The 18,938-nt window shown below is 35.6% G+C and overlaps 1 protein-coding gene across 1 annotated transcript in view; it reads left to right on the forward strand.

Moving 5' to 3' along the window:
* Positions 1 to 841: 841 nt before the first annotated feature.
* Positions 842 to 18,938, forward strand: part of LOC115456258 (LIM domain transcription factor LMO4) — a 160,259-nt gene continuing 142,162 nt past the window's right edge. The window contains exon 1 of the mRNA XM_030185252.2: positions 842 to 1,030. The gene's annotated coding sequence lies outside the window, so the exon portion shown is untranslated. The remainder of the gene's footprint in view (positions 1,031 to 18,938) is intronic.

The raw sequence follows: 18,938 nt of genomic DNA on the forward strand, positions 1-18,938 counted from the left end.
TGGCAAAGGACCCGATGGTAAGTGGAGTGGGGTCCAACAGAATAACGACTGACGAGAGATGACCCCTCGGCAGTAGACACAATTATGTCGGCCTGTTGAAACAGGATATACACCAGCTGATCCCGGAACGCGACAAACTTACGTAGGCCACTATGGCGGGTTTTAACACCTTGTATACGGTGATCGCAATCCAGGCAAGTATAAAACAAATCCGTCCGCTAGCAAAATAATGTTGATACCAGGTAGATAGTGTTGCTTAGTTTGTTATTTATTTTATGTTACGCGTATAACATTGATATAGAGGGGTAGAGCTTGCAAATAAATATTTTTAATAGTTTATTGTTGGCTAAGTTAATTTCAGTATTCGTTTTTAAGTTTTATTTTAATATACAAAGCGAATGCAATACTTATTCACACAGCGTTTCTGATTGCCGTGACCTTCTACACGCGATCATTGTTACAGTCCGACGAAAACGCATTCGAATGCGGAATCAATTAAACAGACGTCAACAGCTAACGATATGATCGACAGTTTTGTATGTGGATACGCTAATCGCTCATGTAGCGGCCAATTTCGCAGTGAATGATCCGCCGGCGGGCGCTTTTGTGCCTTGTTCTCGATTCTAATTGAAACTATTTTGGACACAGGACAATGTCGCATTGTCCGCGTGTCCGGTAGTGTTTGCCGCCTTTATTAATTCAGGTGGGCGTGGCCGCGTGTGGGCGGGCCAGGGCGGGGCGTGTGGCGGCGGCCCGCCCAGCGGCGCGCTCGGCGCGCTCGGGCTGCGAGAGCGCGGCGAGAGCGCGGCGGCCGCGGCGTGCCGCAGTCGGGCTGTTGACTCGACGTTTGACGCTCATCCTCGCGCGGGCCTCGGTGCGACTCGCTAACATTGTTTACGATAACATCTCGCTACTGCCAACTCTGGCTGTTCCTTCCACTGACTGTTGAGTGTTGTGGTGCTGTGCCGAGGACGTGGGCCGCTCTCGCACGTGTCCTTGCCTCTGTCGCACCACCCCACACACACGTCAAGTAAGTTTACTTTCAGAGTTCTATCAAAATTTTAATAACATTAGTAACTTTGTATGTATTATAAACTTTCATTATTGTGGTCTGGATAGAAGACCATAATATTTAGTATTCAACTATCCAATTTGTATGATGAAAACTAAAGAAACTTTTACTATTTGTGAAATGACTTGGTGTGTGATATAAAGAAAAGTTCGTAAAATTTCTTATTATAGATAATTTTTATTGTTCAATCAAAAATTACAAATTATCAAAAAGTAAGTAAGTATTTACATGAAATACAGCTACACATGAGAATTTAATTTATTTCGTCATGACTTTTTAAATTTTAATTAATTACAAATTTAAGATATAAATAACATTTTTCCTCACTAAAAATATTTCTTATGAGTAATTAGTGTTTAGTCTCTTTGACTCTCAAATTATTTGACGGAAGAGAGAGGCTAACATTAAAGTACTGTTTTAATAAAGTTCATTAGGGAAAGGGTTGATGTCTTTGTGCATAAAGGTATATACACGTAAAATAATATATAAACACAATTTCTACAGTATACATATTCGATAGACAATTTATTTCATAATATATATTTATTTACTTACCGCTAATATATTTACTGATTATTGTCAACTACACAATTAAGTAATTGCAATTGCAAATTTTGAACACATTGACTCGACAAAATAATTTGCTTTAAAAAACTTTTCCAAATTAAATCCAACACTAAAAGCCCGAATAAAGTGTATAAAGTCAGTCTGTCAGTATCATTTCGGGTCCAATAAAGAGAACAGATCAGTCGTCATCGACGTGTTACGTTGGGTTCGGGTTTTTCCTGTCGTGGGATAAAAATGTCCGCCCGCCCAAACCGTGTACCGGGCGCGGAGCCCGCGCGTCCCGCGCCTCCCCAAGACATCAAGGCTGCCACTCACTGAAAAATCTTTTTTTTAACATTTTTATATTGTAAGATTTGCAAGATAAGTATTTTTTTAAATACATTTATGTAAGAGTAGTTAGAGGAGCACAATGAATTACAGGTTATTTCCTAGACTAATTATAATGTGATATTTTTACCACATTGTAATAAAATCTTGTGGGTGCCTGTATAAGGTAAGAATGTGAATTTGTCCCAATGTCCCTGTCGTAACTTAATTGGTGTTAAATTTTGTGTCGTTCGTGACACTGGATAAATAACATAATTAAAAACTTAACAAGGCAGCTGATAGACTGTAATGAGGTGAAAAAAAAAAAATATATAAAAGAAACCTGACTGTTTAAAAACATCTCGACGAAGCGACAGAGACATATTTAACAAATTTATTTAATAGTTATTATACTATGTTCCTTCTTTAAACGGTATACTTTTATTAAGACTGTTTTATTTTTAACATACGTAATAGGTCATTAGACCAACTACTTTTCAATTTATTCTTCAAGAACCGCTTTAGTTATACTAAAGATGCAACTAAAAAAAGAAGAAGAGAAGTATCAAATTGTGATATTCTTTGATTTATACTAATATTTAGATCAGCTAATTAAAACATGTAGGGCTATCTAATTTCGAAAATGATACCCTTAAAACTGCGGATGTAATCATTTCACCCATACCAAAAGGTAATATCCGAATTTCCCGGCGCGACAACCCTGCAGCCGGTGAAATCATCGCTGACAATGTCGATTCCGTTTTATTGGCCCGCGATCTTTTTATGGCAATCGGCGCGGATCGTTTTTCCATCTCAATTGGGGTGCTTTGCCTCCGCGGTTTGTCTTCGCAGACTTTTTCGCCCATTGAAAGGAAATTTCCGATTGATACGTAAATTTTTTCATTCAAATTGTTTGCGATTTAATTTGATTACTTTTGCGGATTATTTATTGATGAGGTTTTTGTGTCGTTTACGTTTTGATTTATTTTATTTGCATTATTGGGTATATGGTGTGTTGGAAATGCTTTTTTGTAATATTTCCATTTAAAATTTTTACGCAATTAAATTAAGGTTAATGGATATTTTTCGTTCCTTATTTCTCTTTTTAAAATCTTTATAAAGATGGAAATAAAATCAGTAGAGTTGTTACTTTTTGTATAGTGATGAATAGTAGCATTTTTTTTTACTTTTATTAAAATAAAATCGTTTGAATTTTTTTTATCATTTCACCGGAAAATACGTTTTTACCTCGTTTATGTCGTTCGATATATTTTTTTTTTCAAATATTAATACAGTCTAAAAAATATTTATTTTCTGATCTGTATCTAACGAGACTTCGTAGCCGCGAAACACTTTACACATAAGGTCGCTCTGGGACTAAATTCAAGAAGTGAGAGGACTCTCATTACAATGATTAAATTTCGGAATAAGTCAGTTTCTATTGAGTCAGACAGGTCGATATAATTTAGGCGACTATCGAGACATTTCATGTTTTTGTGGGATGATTTAATATTTAATCCACCTAACCAAACCAGTTTGCTTTGCAGGATCAGTATGAAAAAAAATCTCCCACGATAAAAAATCCTGGTATATATCTCCACATATAAAATTTTGATATTTTCAAATATCTATATTCACAGTTTATAATCACGTCAGTTAAAACTTAATATTAGCATACAGGTCATATGTCCCAATTTTCTCTCTAGCTTTTATTACTTCTAACCAGTATTTCTAGTATTTAAATTGCAAGATGTTTGTGGAATATAAACACACCGTATTAATTTCGCGTTATATAAAATTATTTCTTAACTAAAATATTTAAAATACCTGTTAGACCTTCTCATTTTAGAATAAATTGTATTTTTTATCTTTATCATCGTATAATATTTTTGGTTTTCAGATTTTTTACAGAATGAATTTACAATGGAACTTTAATAATTACCAATTTATCTGAAAAATTCTATAATAATTATAATTATACATACATACATACATAATATATAACATCACGCATTTTATCCCCGAAGGGGTATGCAGAGGCGCAACTAGGGCACCCACTTTTCGCCAAGTATGTTCCGTCCCATGATGTGATAGGGGGTGAGCCTATCGCCATATCGGGCACAAATTCCAGACTCCGGGCTGATATTGAGCAGAAAAACCCAAATATCACTTTGCCCGACCCGGGATTCGAACCCAGGACCTCAGAGCGCTATTGTACCGGACGTGCAATACAACTACGCCACCGAGGCAGTCAAACAAACAAACTACGCTTGATCATCCTAAAACACAATCTAAAATATTCTACAAACGCAAGCGGGATGAGTGATAGCTAACAAATAAACTAAGATAGCAGATATTTCTCGATATCGCATCGCATAATGAGGTTGGCGGTAACTGGCGGCCGCGGTGAGATAACGAGCTGAGCTCGTTACGTGATCGTTACGTGCTCGTTACGGATTAGGGAGATGCGACACCGACACGGCGTACTGTACTCACTGTATTGTCACTGTTCCCGACTAAGTTCGGTTTAGTCGACGAATGGATGTCACTAATTATATTGGACGCTTCCAATTTTATTAAGTGTTAGAGAAAAATGGTTGAAATATTTAATGATAGGATGTTTAGTGTAGTCTCTTTGTACATTATTGTTGGCTGAAAATTCAAGTTAAATTTCGAATCTTATGTCTTTAATTTCTTGTGTTGAGGTTATATTTATAAAAAAGGTAATGAACTCAAAATTGTAATTTATAAGTAATCTTAATAATTTAATTTAAAAACATAATGTTTGTGTGTGCCAGTATGAAACCTGGCCTGTTATCAGACAAAGGAATCTCTAACATCTCACGATATTTATAAACTGATCAGTTCGTTAAGCGGTTTGTTGATTAGCAGACTCCAAAAATATTGGCAAGTTCTCATATCCATGCTCTTGTCTCGAATAGTTCTGTTTCTGTAAGAATATAAATGTTTTGTACTGCAGCGTCTAATTTGCAACATTTAAGTCAAAAATTAAAGTTGAAAATTGTAGTATCTTTTACACGCGGCATTGCTCTGATGAAAATAACCTATATAAGAAACCCTTCATTTTTTGCCTGCTAAACAAAGGCTACACCATTCTACAGCTTATAATCTTTACGCAAAAGTGAACCGTGAAAAAAGACATACTAACACACAAACTATCTCATTTATTAGTAAGGATATTACCTAAATATACAATTTATGCCATTTTACGGTATGCATATAATTTAAGTACCCATCATTTTACTTGCGAGGATGCTGTAATGTTTCATAGCTTACTAAATTAAGGTTCAAAATTAAGCTGGGGTATGACATAAGCTGTCAGCTGTAACTAGTTTAGTGTCATGCTGTGTCGTAAATATTAATGTTTACAATATGCTATTCACCGGGGTGGGATTATGCACTATTATGATACTATGTTGATTATAGTGAAACCGAATTGTGTGCGTGTGGACGGTTTGGGCTTTTATCTGATATTGCAATTGATGGTGAAATACTTATCGTGGTTTTGTTTTATTATAATGAATACCCACGCGGTGGACAGATGAGCTAATAAAAGTCAAAGGAGGTCGCTGGATGCGGGCCGCTTCCAATAGGTCGTTCTGGAAATCTTTGAGGAGGCCCATGTTCAGCAGTGAACATTCTGCGGCTGATGATTATAAGGAATTAATAATACCAGTCTTGATTACTGACTGCCAGGCACTGGCTTAACTAAGAGAGTTTCGCTCTTAGTCCACCACGCTGGCCTAATGCAGCTTAGCAGATTTCACAGTTCACTTACTTTGGAAATTTGTATCTAAAAATTACCAATTTTTATGCCGAAGGCTTTTAAAAGATATTTCTTTTCAAGCAAAGCATTGTTATCATTTGATTCATCATTCCAATCTATCGTAAACTCAAACAAATTCACCAAGTGCATTCCCAAATTTAAAGTCAAACTTATTACGTTAACAATGTAAAATTAAACCAGACGCGAAAAGTTGTGCTGCGATCTGGTAACAAGATAGTAGACACCTGAAATCACGGCAAGCATTGTTTCCGAATAACAAGCGGGGGCGAAAGGATTCAGCGGTCGCATTAAAAACAGATGAGTTTTAAAAAGCAGTTCCCGCAAATGATGCTAAATGATCGACGCACACGGGCGGTTTGCATGTTGGATTTATGTTTTTGCGTTTTTTTGTTGTAAGTAGTGTTAGGAAATATATAAAAAACGTATTACGGCTAGATGGCGGGACGGTTTGCACAAGAGGGCCGGCAGCGACTGCGTCCATAAAGCAACAGACTGGGCTCTGTGGCATACCTTGGGAAATGCCTATATCCAGAAGTGGAGGGATGATGCCGGCCATGTTTGTTTCCATTTGTGTAGTTTTAAGAAATAACTATATTTTATCTTAAATATTTAAAAAATAAAGTCTATAATTACAAAATGGTCAGTAATGTTATTTTAAATTAATTTAGTAAAGATAATTATAGTGTGTTCCGACAACCCGAAATTGGAATATTGGGACTAGAGCAGGTAGATGAAGCCGAAAATATAATATTAAATGTAAACACTATGAATTCATGAGTGATAAGTCGGTTGTGAATCACCTGTGTTTATAATATTTACGTATTTTTTCTGCAAATTAAGATTTACACCTTAAACTGGAGAATCAGTCATTTGCGGTTCCAAGTTATGGATACTTACTTAGGGTAAATATTTATAATTTTCTAAAAGAATTTAATCTGTCCGTGAATTATGTTAGTAATACCTTTTGGCACCAGAACTACCAGAACTTGGCACAGATATATATAGCAAGCAAACAATAGTCAATATATTACAGCCGATCCCTGTCCGAACATACTTCATATTTTTAATAAAACCTTTACAAATTGTGAGTTTGTTAATCACGGCAACTAGAGTCCTACACCGGCTAATCGTTGCAATATTTCTCCAAAAATACATGTTATTTTAATTCACTATAATGTATGCACACTTAATTTTGTGCGTGAAAACGCAGCGTCCAACCCGCTCGTCTGTGTGGTCTACACGGCCGATTGGTTTAGTTAGCAGTGAGCGTCGCGCCTCATTTGCTCGCCGCGGCGCGTCGCCCGCCTGCCGCCCGTGCGACTTTGTTACCACTCTTTCATTCCAACACCCTTTCTAACTATCCGTTGATGTGATAAATCAGTGTCATAAAAGGATTTCGAGCACTCTTGATGGCTGTACACTGATTTGAATGGATAAATATACATGTCCAATGATTACAATCACAGCGACCTCTAGGATATTTATTTTGGAAATAAAACACGGCGGGTAGATTCTAGAATTTTTCAATTTATTCTTGGTATGTCTTATCCAACATTTGAAGCTGTGATACCTCCCTAAAGTGTTGCGTCGGCTTAATATTTTCTATACTTATTTAAAACTGTAAAGCAAACGATTGCTTACAAATCCAATATCGACCAACGTGATGTTGTATCTTTTGACGGTCTTCAGAATTCTAACAACTTGTCTTACTGTATAATAGCTACATCCAAAACACGAATCATAAGAGGTCGAAACAAACCACTATCGTGGGTTCTTTATCAAAATATCAAATTGTTATCCGGTCGGATACACAAACAATATTTAGTATTCTCTTGCCAATGGTATCGGAAACCTGATTTTGGTTGTTGTAGCACCATGTTTGTACAACTTCAGTAATATAAAAAGACCTATAATCACCATAAGCTATTCCCCAAGTATCACAAAAAACTTGAAAAAAAATTACCGTTAGTAAGAGGTGTGCAGGACACAGGTAAAAATATTATCTTGAGTCTTTCTATATCACCAGAATTCGTCTTCAAGAATAAATAAAAAAAACTAAATAAGGTAAAGGTACCATTCATGTCCCATGTAATTTTAAAATCTTCATAAAATCGATCGTAAAAACATAAAGAAAAATACTTGATTTAATTGCAACATATCAGTATTAATTATAAAATATTAAAATAAAGGAACAAACAAGAAATCTTAGTATGTGTTTGTATTACAATGAAAAAACAACACGGATGTGGGCCTAGTTAGGAACTAGGCTATCTTCGATCACACTACTTAATAATTTTTTTTCAGGGTATTTCTAAGAGTTGATTTTTTCTTTTAATTGTATTAATTATGAGAAATCAGTCTAAAAACATAAATGTATTAATAATAAACGTCAAATGAAATAATAAAAATCTACTAAACAAAATACTGTTAATTAATAATTATACTTTAATATATTATAACCGTAAACATTAAACCAAGATGCCTGTGGGAGAATTAGTAATGTTTCACAATAACATAATTTACAATATAATTTGAGTCTGTTGAATATTTTATGTCGTTTCGATTTCTAAGATATAACCGAGGCAATAAACAACCAAATATAATTCCTCTTGCAATATTAGCTAAATTGGTTTGTGAATTACGTGGCATCTAATAAGTATTAGCAGTTTAGTTTCTAGGTTCAACTTAATGACAAATCAACATTACTATAAATTGGAAATATATGCAACCTCTATTTTAATGTTATTATGGTTTAATGTGGATATCTCATCAAGTGAAATATAGTATACAATATGGACTACGTTATCTACATAATAATAACAATATCAGCCCTGTATTTATCGTAAAGGTTAGTTGATTCATAATTCTTGTTCTATGGAGTAAAAAAAGAAAATTATGCAAAATGTTAAGCGTATTCTATAGTCTTAAAATCTCTTAATATAATAATAATAAATAATAATATCAGTCCTGTATTATATACTGTCCCACTGCTGGGCACTGGCCTTCTTTCCTCCTGAGAGGAACAGGCCTTACTTCATCACATTGGCCTATTGCGGTATTAGTAGGCTTTACATACCTTTAAAATTCTTATAGAAACTTTCTCAGGTATGAAGGTTTCCTCACGACCTTTTCTTTACAGTTAAAGCAATTGATTTTACAAAGCATACACACATAACTTGAGAAAAGTCAGGGGTTCGTGTCCTTTGGTTTAGAACCTGCGGATATTCCTCTCGGCAGTCCTTTCCACTCTTAATTAGGTTATCGCCGGTTCAATTCTTAGTTATCTGTTCCATTCAATATTGGTAGAGGAGAAATAACTGCACCTATAAACTGAAACATCAAGAATGTAAATATTATAAGACATGCATTACATTTATAATTATATTAGCTTCGATATTTCACGTCTCCTGGGAACATTTGAAAGAGATGGCCAATAGTAACTTCAAGGGATAATAATTATGAAGCTTATTGTGCTATAAAAAAAAAATGTAAATTACGAAACTTATTATGCTATGATCATTTCTTTCTTCGTATTTTCCGAGTGTTTGACGTTCTTAATTTAACTAAATGTTGATTTTGTTAATTTATTACGATAGTTTTAATTTCATTTCTTTTCAAAAAAGCCATTACCTTACAGGGGATTCAAATACTTTTATCTATTTAATATTACTTGTGGTTGAAATCGTCCGTCAAATTTAATATATCAACTACTGGACACAATAAGACTTAATATCTCATGTCTCAGGATGGCAAGCGCAGTGGAATACCAAATAATTCTATGTAATTCAAGTTGTTGGATGGTGTTTCTACTGTTTATGGACGGTTGTAGAGCTTACCATCAGGCGAACGACAAGCTTGTCTCGTCATGTAAAGCAATAAAAACAAATATCTACAACACGCAATAATATATAAATTAAAAATTTCTTCTCTCCTTCTTTATATGAATTTTAATTCTGCCCAATCTCAAAGTCCGTGCGCGCAATGTGCCTAAAAAGGGGTACAACGTTTGCTCTTCACGTATTAATATTTGGTTAGCTCTATCACTAATTCTGAATAAATGGTTATTAATTAATTGAAAAACAAATTTCACCGCTGCCACAGCACAAAATAATTATAAATATTTAAATACTAAAAAATATTCGTAGGTATAATCTAAGATATTGCCATTGGGTATTATTTTTTTAATTTAAAGTTTGATGTGTGACTTACCATATTACACCATACATACAACTAAGCTTATGAATGATATCACACAAATATTTAACCAGTTATTAAACTATGTGTTTAATTTTATCCTTAAAATTGCCATATGACTAACAGTAAATGCAAAGTTAATATTTCAAATACAATTAACGCGCATTTCGCATTTACTTAGATCAACATATGATTACAATCAAAGACGTTTAGAATCGAACTTATCCTTCGGTCCCGTCAAACCGTTATAGAATATGAAATATAAAATATTCGAAACGTTTAAAATGATAAAGGAATAGCATAAAAATAGAGAAAGGGTATCGGTGGAGCGTGGCCAACAGGTTGACGGCGCGGCGGACTTTTAATGATCCCTTAATGATTGAGCCCCGGGCGACACCTCACACCTCACGCGTACTCCGCGCACTCTTCACTGCCAGCGCTTGCTTGATAAATACGCGTCACTTTACCTATTCTAATGGCGAAGGAAAAATTGTATCTAAACTGTTCAAGAATAATAGAAAGCTGAATTTCAAACGCGCGTGTCAGCGAAATGCTTGCATATTTTTTGTTTGAGGTTTGATTTTACATCGTATTATTTTACCGTAAAAACACAGTTCTACGCGAGTCGGAATGATACTCAAAATACAATGGACGTTACTTGAAATAAATATAATATTGAACTACCCATCAATTGACCTTTATATAAATAAGAAAGCGCTGGTTAAGACGTGTGCAAACAGCGCCAACGCCATGGGCCGACGCGAAGGGCGACAGCTCAAGAGTTCGTCGTTAAGCGGCCTTAATGATTTCTTAATGATTCTTACTCACGCTCTATAATCTCCCACAGATTTTTTGGGTAAAATAAATCAATAAATACGATTCTGACGTGCAGTAATGCCTGTTATTTGGCAGAAGAATAAGTGACATATATTCGATCAAGTCAAAAGTGTAAACAAAAGTAATGTAACTGTAAAAAAAAATACTATTATGTTTAATAATTATTGCATATTTGCTGCAAAACAACACTGACAAACTAATGAACAATAAAAAATAAAAAAAAATATATTATTATGATTTTGGCCAGTTACACTGCTTCGTCTTTGAATCCCTTTTAATTGGCTTCAAAGATTTTCTCATACTATCTGTTCTGTCATCAAAAACGAAATCAGATAATCCATGTTACTATTGAGGAGTACATATACTATCAGGAAGTCGCTAGCACGTGCGGCCTACCTCTGCCGGCGGCGGCCCATTAAAAATAATCGATGCTTGTGAAAATATCGAGGGCTTTCCACTAATGACATCGGGAAAACAAAGCGAACCAGCCCGACTGCACCGACAGTGGAGCGAGTGCTCTTGCTCAGTGCTCGCTCTCCACGCTCGATTTGAGCTCAAGATCTTACCCTTAAGTGTCAACTTAAGGAGATTTAGGCCAAATGATTGATTTATTTAATATTTTTAAGATTAGTTGTTCGGCTTAAGATCAGAAAGGAAGAAAGTGTTTTGTTAGGTAAAGTAAAGACGGTAATATGCGCAACCAAGTACCAAATTATATTTTTTTTAGATATAATTTTTTTTATACACAATCCTAAATAAAATTACTATACGACCCAATTTCCAGTTTTATATTATTTTATTTATATCGATACAAAATCGTAAGCACATGTCCATGAGTGCTAAAGAAGCACTAAAAATAAAAATACAAGGGCTGTGGCTCCCGTTTATCCTTTAAGTAAATATATTAAACAATTTTACGATTGCCGTAACCCGAAGTATGTTACTTGAATTTGGTGTTTAATAGGCTAATTCAAGTGGAAGATGTTTGCGGAGCGCCGCTGCCGCCGCGTAGAGCCGAGCCCGCGCCGCCACGCACCCGGCACCCCGGCTCCCCACCGCCTTGTTTTTCCTACAAATGAAATTATTGCACGAATAAAATATTTTACTGTCTGTCAATTTCTGTCGAAATTCTCCTCGAGATATTAAGCAGAGGTTAAAATTTTATTTGTGCGGAGTTATTGCCTCAGTGCCGTCTCCGCGTGATGTTGTTAAATTCTCCGCGGTACATCGGACTCGTTCGTGGACCATTATTACTTGATGTAAGGCAATGCCTACAAATAAAATAAAATACCCACACTTATTTATAGCTCTAGAGAATATTGGAGGGGCTTAACTCGCGTCGGCTGTTTGGCCGAATGGATTGTTGTTTATTTACAAAAAATATGTCTAAAAAGGCACCAATTGAAATATAGCACCATATAAAGTGATCTCTTGCATACTTCAAAGTGTCAGTCGGGTTACATGCAGAGCTATTGTTGAGCTTTGGAGGATTTTCTCGTCTGAAACAATATCACTTTAACACATTCTTTAGAATGTTTTGTCAAACAAAACAGGTACCTTTCAATTAATTTTCGTTGTAATGTAGAGTTTATAATATAACTAGTATCAATTAGTTTATTTTTAAATAGCCAGAAATTATCATAGCAAGGTGCTAAGAAACATGTATGTTGGTCATCTTAAATCTTTGAATATTTAACTAATCCCGGAAGTGGTCATCGCCGCCAACAAACACAACAGCACAAGAATCATGAATGATGAATGCATAACCGACATTTAAGGAAAGGGCCAAAAGAGTTGTTGGTAAAGTCAAAGGAATACCATCTCTAATAATCTACTTTGGGACCTACTGTTAATATTAATTAAAGAAGGATAAGCCGGTCTATTTATAAATTGTATAGAGTTTTTGATTATAGCTAACTCTTATTTTCATGAAAGTGGCAAGATACACATATACAGTTCTTTTACGCAATGTAACTCACAAACAACCTTTAATAACATTCCCAATTTTATACTTACCATTTTTTTGTTAAAACTCCGTAAATATAGCCGCCAGACAGTGAAGAAAAAAACATTTTTTATATCCTAAATGAAATTTCTAAACCGTCCAGCTCAATTAACAAAATATAGAAAAACTATATTCAACGGGAGTGCAGCGCTTATACAAGTATTTACGTATAGAGAGGCTGCTGACTTGGTGCGGCGCAGCGGTGGCGCGGCGCAAACGAGATTGAATGAATCCATGATGCGAATAGAGTTGTATGTAACAAAGGTGATGTAATTGGTGCATTGTGCGGGGCCGCGGGCAAGCATCGTTACCCTTTCTTTCGCAGGCGTGCGGTTTTGTCCGGACTCCGTGCTTGCTAATTAACTATGAAATTAATTGACGCGGCAAAGTTTCCGAGTGAAACTTGAATTAATTGGCACGTCCGACTTCAGCCTAATTAGGAGCTTGAGGCTTTTCAGTATCGCGCTCGTTGAAGCCGTGAAAAACACACAAAAGTGTTGTGCTCGCGTATAGTTAGTGCGCGTAAATTTACACTCGCGCGAATCAAAATGTGCAGTGTGCGCTGTGCGGATACGTGAATAGGTTTCAAATGTGTGTCATTGCAGATGTAAAGGTGATAGTTTATATAAGATATAGTTTGTGCTAATAGAAGGGTATATTATTATGTGGTACTTCATTCTTTCAAAGAGCCAGTGAATCGCGTTCAAGGATTTATCGACACCTAGTAATGTTGGACGACATATTTCTGGAAACCGTCGAAGTTCGCGACAACCTTCGTTTTTGATATTGGGACCTTGTTTACTGTTTTACCAGCAAAAGTAACAGATCTCACACAAGATCAAAAAAGCAAACATAAATCATCGTCTAGTAAGTAGGTTACTATTAAATATCTACCGTAAAAGATTTCACATATCCAAATTACAACTCAGTACGTTATTATATTTTATTCATAAACAAACTTTTCAAAACATTCCCACACGTCACCCGGAATTATAAGCTTTATTAAACAACCCGTAACTATTATTTTCATGTACTGTTCAATTTAAAACACCGTGCAACACTATTATTTTATTCAAAGGCGCACAATACAAACAGTGGTCGGAGGAGAAGGGGGAAAGGTTTGTCCCGGGGCGAGTGAACCTCCATAATTAACATACATTATGAATTATCGAAAATGACCGAGTCCGATTCCCCTAATTACAAGTTGGAGGGCCTGCAACGTGCGTACAAGAACAGTAATGAATAGCTTTGTGTTTTATTAATACGTGTTACGGACCTTTATTAGGTATCTACGAGATGAGGCCGTATATTAAGGCCCTATTATTTGTTAATTGGGTTTGAGTATTGTATGATACACGTGTTCTCTGGTGGGTACTTGAATGTTTTGTATTGTCCAGAATAAATTGTAATATATATTTTTTCAAATTGAATGTTGCCATGGAATCATTTTTAGTTGAAAATCATTCCTGTAGATATTAATTTTATACAACAAAATACTAAATCGGAATTTTAAAGCAAAAGTAAATAAAATCTCTATTTACATGTCCAAAAATACTTAATTTCTATATGACCGAACCTCAATGTAAATGTTATACCACAAAATAAATAGACGATGTATTTTTCCAAGGCATTCAGTGGTTCGGCGGGTGTAAGCTAGCGCGAGCGCGGTTTGAGTTGGTCGCACAAACTGAATGCCGGCCGGGATTCCCCGCGCTACCCTCGCTACCCGCGACTACCCGAAACGATCCCTGTTTGTACACCATTTTCCTCTATTGCCTGTTGATATAACTGTATTGGTGGTGCATTACTTCCGCCTACTTACCCACCTGATGTGAGGTTTTAAAATAAATGAACGAATGCAAAATGCTGTTTAAAAAACGCTATTAATTCTCCGTGTTGCGTTGTAGTAGTACTGAATCTATTGGCTGTGGTAGTATTAGAGTGTCTCAAAGAGAACAATTTACGAAAGCATATATAGTATGACGCCGTGTCCTATTAAAATTATAGTACGCATGCTCTCTGAAAATTCTTAAATAAACCTCATCGAAAATGATACGAGTAAGAAAATCAACAAAAAACAACCTTAGATAAAATATATTAAAGTTCTTTTCGCTGTAAATATTTACATATATACAGAAACTATTAAAAGAGTATCCGTTCTCTAACAAGTTCATCTAGATGGTAACAATGGCGACAACAGTCTCATTAACGAACAATCCTTTAATTACAGTTTAATAGGTCATTAGCGATAACTAGAGCGCTACACCTCGCTATACTTGCTTTCATAAGGAACTCTCGTCTTATCTTTTAATAAATTATAATATGTACTATGACGTTATACTCTAAAACCGCTTAGTACCGAATATCAGATCATGGTAGAAATTAAATCAATGATTTATAAACATTAATAATTATTATTGGCTTACAATAAATTCTAACCTATGTAATCCAAATTTCATCAAAGTCCATTTGAAGAAGTTTTTCCCTGAATATGTCAATATTTGTTTATTTATTTAGTATTTATACATCTATGACTATATGGTGATAGGTGTATCATATGTGAGAGACCGCCTGGGTAGGTACCACCGCAATGTCTATTTCAGCAGCCAAGTAGTAGTGTGTAGTCACTGTTATGTTACGGTTTGAAGAACATTGTAGCCAGTGTAACTACTGGACATAATGAGACTTAACATCCCATGTCTCAGGATTTCGAGCGCAGTGGAATACCAAACAATACTTTGTAATTGAAGGTGTTTGATGGTATGGTATGTTTATGCGCAGTCGTATCGCTTACCATCAGGCGAACGGCTCGTCTCATTAAAGCAAAAAAAATGTTACACCATACCCGTTACGGTACTAAAGCGTTTTTATACAAACAAATTAGTTTTAGTTGGGTCTCTTGGGTCCTCTCAATGTGACATTGACATTTACGTGTGTCGCGGGAATATAACCTTATATACTACATAATAAGGTTGTTTTTCCCTGACACGCGTAATGTCATGTGGCTGTCGGGCTCGCCGGCAAGCCAAGAGCGGACACACGAGTTAACAACATGAATTCGACCAGTAGTTACTCAGAGTCAGTAATAGTAAAAGGGCTAAATAAAGCCTATTCGTACGTAAACTTGCAGTTTAAGTAGACGATTGTATCTTAATAGCGGCAACTATCGCGACAATGGTTTCTCGCTAACGAGGCGATTCCGCAATCGTCGAAACGGTCATTAGCGGTCACTCCATCTTGTACTGTAGATAAAAAAATTGGCACGCGATGCCACCTTGCTAACTGAGATAATACCCTTGCGTGTCGAACCGCAAAGATGAAGTTGATTAATTCTATTAGAAAACGAGACATGATATTTTTTACAGAGTTTTGTTGACGTTGAGTTGTCGTAAAAATTACCGGGAATTACAAAATTCCGTGCATAGTTTGATACATTTTGAACTTGTACAACTTTTTATAGTAGGGGTGAGTAAAGGTGTCTTGGGGTAGGTAGCGATTACTGCTACCTATAACACCTTTACAAAAGAAAACGAACAATGAATGATATTGTCGCCAATATTTAAGAAAGCTACGAAACAAAAGTCAGGTTTGAAAGGAAATGGGGCATAGTTAAATATTCGGTAAATACTGTAATAGAACCCTTGATAGTAAAACCTAATTTTAAAATCTTCAGAAAATTGTTTCAAGAAGTTATAAATACACAAAATTCTTTAATTAAATTACAATATAAATAATCAAAGAACCGACAAAAAATCTTCATATTAAATTTTACATTGTCATAAATAAATTGTTTAAAGCTTGGCTAAGGGGCCACGTCTGCCACCTCAACATGGCCCGCAGGTAATCATCTCTCGTCAGTCGACATTCTATTGGGACCCAACTCCACTTACCTTTAGGTGCAGCAGGGTCACGTGACCGTGTCCGGTAGATAAAAAAATGTTAACGTGAACTAAACAATTAAAAACTGGTCCGTCGCCTATGATAAAAGTATTCGAAATAAAAATTGTATGGAAACAGAAATAGCTTACTGGATTAGAAAATGTATTGATCTAGCTTAATATTTGGCAACAATATAAAAATAAATCGAATGAATATTAAGCGAAGTTATTGACTTTTTGTTTATATGAGCTTATGCTGGGCCATGAGTGGAACACTTTATTTGAATTCAGTCAAATCTTGTGAAAATGGTAACAATCAGCAAAAAATAATAAAACTTATCTTTGTCGAAAAAATTTGGTATGTTGTAATAGTAAAAATAATGCCGTGTATTTTTAAATACCTTTATTTAAAAAAAAAACTTCATGCATAGAATAACTTGGCCACTGTCATGACGCCCAACAGGAAAAATTACAGATATTTTCAAAACGGCAATGTCAGATATTTTCAAACTATCCTGAACGCATTATTAGGTCACACTACTTTATTTAATACTGAAATATGATATCAGTGATTCAGTGCTGTTAGGCTATGTCGGACTTCCATAAGTAGTAATCCGTTAGTGAGGCTCGGGGTAGCTGATGCATACTGTAAGCCAATTGGCTAGGACTCTTCATCACTTCTGGAAAACGTCGAATCTCAACTATCGTACAGTTTTCCAAACTATATCAAACTCAAGTGTTGGTTTTTTAAATATTCATAGTTTGTGTTGGCAAGTATTCGTTTCAGAGCGCATACGTTCGCGCAGTTGGTAGTTAACGCCAACATACTCCGCTAATTTATGCACGCGGGAACCGTTCCAAGTGCGGTTTTGTTCACTTTGGACGAAGGACGGTGGCCTGAGGATACTAACCACCCTTCTTAATAATATTCGTGTGAATCTAACACAGTATCAATCATTACGTTTCTATTGATGGTAGCATTAAGTCGAAAAGTATCACCCCCTCCAAGACTGATTCAATGGAGCCGTGTTAGACATGCTTTATCATAAATTAAAGACGGCTTTAGGATTTTTAAGCGATACAATTCAAGCGGCCCTTTTAGTAGAAATTTCAAAACTTCGAACTATTTTGGCAGCTACGGCTTGTTCCAAATCAATGCTGTTCAGCGCTGGCCCTAAGACCAATGAATATGTCGTTAAAATTTCAATATCACAAATGTAAAGATTTCAACAGGGGATGAGCTTGCACGGAATTAAGAAAACAAGCATACATTTGTATGAATGCGATTGATGGGTTACGGAGGATTGTCAGCAGTGATTGTCAGTCACTCTTCATATAAAGAAGCGGGGTATACGACCGAATTGACGTAGCTGTGTGTTTTTATACACATCACGCATTTATCTCCTAGGGCAGCTATACTCTAAGTGTGTTCCGCGGAACCCTAGGGTTCCGTGATACCTCTGTCGGGGTTCCGCAAGAATTTAGAAAAAAAAATCAAAACACCTCTCTCTGGTCATTTATTTATTTATTTGTATTTGTAGAAACATGTGTTACAATAGCTGATAATATCTCATAAGTTTGGTATCAACAATTTTATACTTGTACAACCCGTTCGCTCTAAGTTTGCCGGTCTGTGGAATGCGCGTACCCTCCCCCACGTTACATCAAAACTTATAATGTGTCATAGTTTTACTCAAATATGTACGTACACAATTTTTATTGTTACAATTAAATAAAAAATATTTTTTTACTATGTTGACGCCAAAGCTGATATGAAACTCCAACTTTTTTCCATCAAACCTGATATCAACCAATTGATGAAAAATAAAAAAACAGTTTCATGCCTCCCACTAGTTAGATTTTTTTCTTTTTAATGTTTTCTATTATTGTCCTTGCCAAGTGGTGAAGTAAATAATAATTAGTAACTGTTACATTGTACTTTTATTATGCTGATTAATAAAAAATACACTTACTCACTTTACCCTGACCCCGGATTCGAACCCAGGACCTCAGAGTGCTGCCGTACGTACGTGCGCATTCAGTACAACTACGCCACCGAGGCTCTCTTGTGTGTTTTTAGTTTGACGTAAAGTGAGTCCCCCGTAATTTTTATAATTTTCTGTGGCTGAGTAATCTTGTACATTTAAGTTGCTAATTATGAGAAAAAACAGCCAATCGATCTGTAGTTATACATTTCCTACGAGTACTAGATGCTAACCAAAGTTAAACTGGCTCCTAAATCTCATTCGACCATTGCATAAAGTTCGACAG

The sequence above is a fragment of the Manduca sexta genome, chromosome 23 (assembly GCF_014839805.1).
Source record: "Manduca sexta isolate Smith_Timp_Sample1 chromosome 23, JHU_Msex_v1.0, whole genome shotgun sequence".
NCBI lineage: Eukaryota > Metazoa > Arthropoda > Insecta > Lepidoptera > Sphingidae > Manduca > Manduca sexta.